The sequence below is a fragment of the Cyprinus carpio genome, chromosome B4, assembly GCF_018340385.1.
Source record: "Cyprinus carpio isolate SPL01 chromosome B4, ASM1834038v1, whole genome shotgun sequence".
NCBI classification, from domain to species: Eukaryota; Metazoa; Chordata; class Actinopteri; order Cypriniformes; family Cyprinidae; genus Cyprinus; species Cyprinus carpio.
Window position 1 is genome coordinate 14178961 of NC_056600.1, and position 6000 is coordinate 14184960.

Below are 6000 nucleotides of genomic sequence, written 5' to 3' on the forward strand. Positions count from 1 at the left end.
ATTGTTTCATTTGCTCGCAGGATTCATTAAGTCATTTTTGACTCAGGATCTCAGCTTCTGCTCACTGTTAGCCCAAAAAATAGATGTTTTCTTGGCAGGAGCAAAAAAACCTAAGTTCAGCCAAAACAGACAATACAGCAGTATAAGGAGCTAAAACACATGCCAGATTGCAGAAGGGCGATTCAGAGCTGAGGCCCTGGCTTTCTCCCCCTCTCTAGAACGATCCACAGTGGAAAGAAATGCCTTCTCCCTGTCCTCAAATGAACTCAAACATGAGCTTCCTGTTAGACCCTGGGAGGAAACACCCAGCACATCAACCTCACACTAACAGAGGAAGGCCTTCACTGCCGAATTCTTCTCTGCCTGCGAAATTAGGTCAAGCACTTAAGAGCTCCTCGCTCATACCCACAAGTTCCCTCTCTGAAACGAACGCACACACACATACCGACATACATAAATCACACGCATGTCCTCAGTTCCCCCATGCACATGTGCTCACAAAATGCGTCACCTGACGTCTCCCTGCATGACAGGTAAAACACAACCCCGTGACTGCAGAATGTGTGTCAGTCTGACTGTCCTCTGCTGCACTCGGAATCTGAGCAGCTTAGGCACGTCCCCCTGTGCTCTATAATGTTCCCGACTCCTGTCGGACACGCATTGCTCCAACGGCTCTTCCTCACATCTGTGCAACCTTTTAGTGCCAGCTTCAGACAGGCTATACAGGCTAAAAGCTCAGGACACGCCCCTGACCTCAGCTGACACTACAGGCCACTCAAATCATCCGGCCGCTTGTATCTGAGAGCCACACAAAAGCAAGGATTGATTGTGTGAATGTGTCAGGTTAGACAAGGCGCCTCCCCTCCCTGTGGTGATTGCAATTTAAATTTCAAATGATGTATGCTTTTTTCAAAGGGTTAACGGAGGTAAACCGGCTTGGATGCGGGCCAGCGATGAGACAGATGAATTTATGACTCTGTCGGTGCAAATAGTGCATAGGATTGTTCGCCTCTTTGTAATCTTGAAGGGCTTGGTTAGCTTTGCTCAATTATCTGACGATTTTCAAAGCGTTTTAGCAAAAGATGGCGGTAACGAGCCGTCGTCATTATCAAATCGTTTCGGAAGACCAAGCGAAACACTCCGATTACAGTACTGAGTCCAGGTCATGTTGACACATTACATGTTTGGCCTTCTGTCTCTGCTGACATGCAGTAAGAGAAAAAGGGGAGAGCGCACTGAAAAAGTTGAGGCTGAGCACAAAAGCAGAGGAGGGATGGAGGAAGAAAAAAAGGCTGAGAGAAAAAGAATATGACAATACCATACGCCAAATTTCTGTCATCTGTTGCATAGAGTTTGGGGAGACATTCCTGTGGGATTGACAGTTTGGCGTGGCTGTAGCACCAGGGGCTAGTCATGGAAAGACACTTCCAGCATTCACACACACTTTACGAACTCAGCAAGACCTACGGAATGTGATCTGGCCTCGGTCGTGCGCTCTCAGCATCAGCCTGGCCTGAGCCTTTCTGCCTTGGGTTACGTAGCTCTGTGTCCGATGGCGGTTCGGTTATTTCCCCGACAGGAGATGTAAATGAAAATATATTTTTGGCAAGATAACTCCAGTGCTGAGTGACAGCATTAAGACAACTGGAAACAGATTGCTGAAATGACTGATGACCTTTTTCTTTTCGTTCTTTTTTTTTTTTTAGTTGTTTTTGAAGTGCTGACATCATCTGCATTCTGAATGTCTCCTTCTCTCTCAGAAGGTATATGGCTAGAAAAGTGATCGTGCAAAAAATAAAAATATACAGGTCCTTTAAAATAATGAATGCTGTTGTTTAAAGTGAGTGTTGGGTCACATTAAAAGGCACGCATATGTAAAACATCTGACTGAGGTTTTATGTAAAACCTCAGAAATACCTAAAATTAGTTTTAGAGGTTATTAATATTTATTCAAAATGCAAACAAGCAATGATAAGGACAACTAAAGCACATCTGAATTTCTATAAAGCACTTGGTCTGCCAAAATTACCACTGACAACAAATTCAAAACACATTTTACAAATGGAGGAATAAATCTGGCGGTGATAAAATTTTGCTTTCAAAATACATTTAAAGCTGTTAATGTTTCTATTGAGAAAAAAAAAAAGTTTGTGCTTATTTCAGTTTAGCAACTGATTCACAGAAGGAAATTAGAGCATAAGCAGGCCATATTAACCTGGGTTAGTAATCACATAGTCAGCATAAGAAATCTCAAAGGATGTTAGTTAGCATGTTATAGCATGTGTGTGTAACACACAGAGCGGTCAACAACTAGAAGTAAAGCGTCACAGACTCATAATGAAATGCCCAAATCAATGCAATTTCAAATCTAATAATAATACATTACAAAACACATATGCACAATAAAGCATTATGCGCGTATGAAACTGTAGTTTACATTATTCAATACGCTTCAACATTCAACATCTCTCTGATGTACCTGCACAAAACAGTACACCGATATCAATAATCTCACTTTCGGCATATAACAGCAGATTATTATCACATTCAATTATTTTTGCTTACTCTCAAAAAAATGAAAATCCAGATAAAATCGTACCAGATAAAAGGTGGACGTACATTCCATCTCTGGGTTGAGTCCGATAGGGATTTTCGCCATTTCAAGCCCCACTGCAACACACAGACACACACTCACAGTCTAACATTTCAGAATAAGCTCTATTCTCACTGGCTGTATAAAAAATAAAAAAAACATCCACATTAGCAATATGCATTTAGAGAAATAAAACTTTGTAGAATAACTTGCATGTGTTTCGATAACTGCATTATCACCAACTCTAAAAAGGGGCATATTGTCTGAGGACTTTGTTTATGCCTGATACAAATCAAGGAAGCCAACTAAGATATTAGAGCATGAATTTTCAGTACAAAAGGGGTCACAGAATATTTTATTTTAGTAATAATATCAGTTGAGATTCATTTATTAATTTCACTATGTTGCATGACACACAGTCGACAACCTAAGCCCAGTCTGATATAGATTGGATGAAATAGGTCTGTAATAAAAATACATAAGTCTGGCAGGAATATTTTAGAGAGCAACCCCATTTATGAAATAACGTTACACACGTTAGATGTATTTTTCTTTTAAACGAGAAGACCACAGCAGTCTCGTGGTGCCTTCATTAACAGAAGAATCTACACAGACCCAAATAAAACAGCAGCACGATCGATTATTTGAAAAGCATGAACAAAAACGTCCAGCCATGAAAAACTGATCTCTTTTCTATCTCTAATGTGTCTATAACTCCATTGTTCTCCTCGATATGCACTGATAAAATGAGTTATTCCTCGTTTAATTCATTCGAGTGCGTGCTCGACAGATATTTTACATTGGATGCCAGGAAAATAAGCTGTGAAAACTAGGCTACAGTTCAATAAAGCCCCATATGCCGGCTTCGTATGATTGGCGCATGTAATTTCAAACGTAAACGCGAAATAAAAACAAAGAAAAAAGAAAAAACGACCTACGGGACCAACTAAGACATGATAACGGAAAACTTACATTATTTACGTCCGCTTCTTAGCCTCATCAGGATCATTCGTGCTCCTCTAGCTGTCGTTAGAAACCGCCAACGGCAAAACAAACAAACAAAAGAAACTTGACGGGAGTCGTTGGGTAAATCACGACGACCGGTTTTATTATTCAAGTTCAGGTTGAAATTTTCAGTCGTGCGGACACTTTAACGAGGTTAACACACGACCGTTAATACAGTCTGTCCGCGAGCAAACTATCAAAATCTTCTCATCTAACGTACACACAAAAAAAAAAAAAAAAAAACATGACGACACGCTGCGTCTTTTAAAGGTAGCGTTAGTTTGTTTTTTTTGTAATGATCAAGAAGATATGTTAATCCTCCCAACAGCCACCGGACCAACAGCCTCACACTACCGTGAACTAGATCACACAAGTTCAACTAAGGTGAACTGATTCACACACACACACACACACACACACACACACGAGAGCGCGCGCACCGACCGTTACACAAGAGCCAGACAGCAGCCGCTGACATATCTAATATCAGCACAAAATAACACACTGTTTACTCTTATTCACACTGGATATATAACGGTGCTGGCTGGGGGCTTTTTTTAAATTCACGGGCCAGTCTTGCTCGACCCGTTCTGCAGATTAACAGCTCGACGAGTCCGTTTTCAAACCGACGACAAATCTGAGGTAACAAAAAAAAAAAGGTTTCCACTTGAGAGGTTTGTTATGGTTGCTCTCAGAAAAAGAAACGCCGCAGTCAAATAACAATGAGGTAAATAAAAACGTGGTTTGATAACATCCTTGATGTTTGATAATTATTATTTTTTTCTTATAAGGAAAAGGGCGTTAGGAATTATATTTGCTCATTTGCTGATCCCTGAAAATGAATAAGACATGCTACGTTACCTGTTGCGTTCCCGATTTATGTAGTATTAATAAACTATTTTAGGTGCCATTTAGTATAAATGTCTACATGTGAAATATTTAATTGCGTTTAAGCATTCTATAAAGTTTTTCATACATGTTTGTAGATGTCCCGGGTCTTGTAATCCGTCGTTTAACCCATTTAATCCCAACATTTTCCCAGCTGAGTGAGCACAAGTATTCTACTTATTGGATACTTAATGCCTTTCCTAAAAGAAAAATAAATAAATAAAAAAATAAAAATAAGCCGCTAGTACATCCCTGGTTATAAGTGTAAACAGTTGCTCAAAGAGACCCAACAGAATGTTACAAAAATAAAGATCTTTTTTGATTTAACGTTATTTATTTATTTTTTTTACTGTCAGGCACTGTGGTAATATTAATATAAGATTATTATTTATTTATTTTTTGCTCTTACTTTGTTTAATTTAAAGTTATAATACTTAAAAAGACAAAGTCTTCAATTGTATAATAATGTGAATCAGACAGTTATTAAAAATGTGACCACTGATATGTTTACGTTTATCATTATGATTTATATGAGACATTTATATGAGAATAATAGACCCTTTAAATATTATATGTATCAATTATGGTAGATGTATCTGTATTACGACATGTTTTATTGAACCTTGAAATCATCTTTCAGAAGTGCAAACTGGCATTAAAGCTTCCGTCATGTAGTTACACGAACAATATTAAAATACACTTTTATTTGTAGTTTAAAAAATAATAATAATTGTCACAGAGCATTAAATGGGTTAAGTGAGAAGGACTTCAGGCTATCATGTGATATGATGTTAAACCTGTAAGTGTGTGTGTGTGTGTGTGTGTGTGTGTGTGTGTGTGTGTGTGTGTGTGCTATCAAAGGCATTTTGAAGGGCATTTTCATCAGGTTTTGGCTAACAGTGTGTGATGTGAGTCATGCATGCATTAATTCATTATTTAAGGATGTCTTCACATACTAAATTGCAACATGAATATTAAGAATTTGTGTCTGGATGTTCAGTATAATTACAGAACGTTTTAAATGTTTTTTTTTTAAAAAACAACAACAACTTTAATTTACAATACTGTAAAGTCTGTTAAGGAAATAACTATTTAGAACAAAATTCAAAAATATAATTTACCCCTATTAATGCCTCTCAGAGACCATTAGTGTGACTTTTTCCTGCTTCAAGACTACTTTAAGTCAAGTCTGCTGAATTTGTGGTTCATAGTCAGGAATAATGATCTCACAAATGTATTTCTAAAAGCAATACCTACTCATAAGAAAATATTTTACAAAGCCACTTAAAACAGGCAGAGTACTGTTTTATCTGTCAGGTACAGATAGTAGAAGTTTTGTTTGCAAACAAGGCAATATTTCTCCAATACAAATTAAAATAAAATAATATCGAAAAACCTTACTCAGCCAGATAATGTTATTAAAGAAGAAAAGAAAATCAAGTAAAAGCTTTGATCACACCTTCATTTAGTTATTATCCTTTTTTTTTTTTTTTAAAGAAATGTGCAAAAATCGA

At 37.6% G+C, this 6000-nt stretch overlaps 1 protein-coding gene across 1 annotated transcript in view; it reads right to left on the bottom strand.

Annotated features, from left to right (window-relative positions):
• Window positions 1–3834, bottom strand: part of pparaa (peroxisome proliferator-activated receptor alpha a) — a 55196-nt gene extending 51362 nt beyond the window's left edge. The window contains exons 1-2 of the mRNA XM_042722106.1: window positions 3566–3834; window positions 2600–2670 (exon numbers count right to left, since the gene is read on the bottom strand). The gene's annotated coding sequence lies outside the window, so the exon portion shown is untranslated. The remainder of the gene's footprint in view (window positions 1–2599; window positions 2671–3565) is intronic.
• Window positions 3835–6000: the final 2166 nt, after the last annotated feature.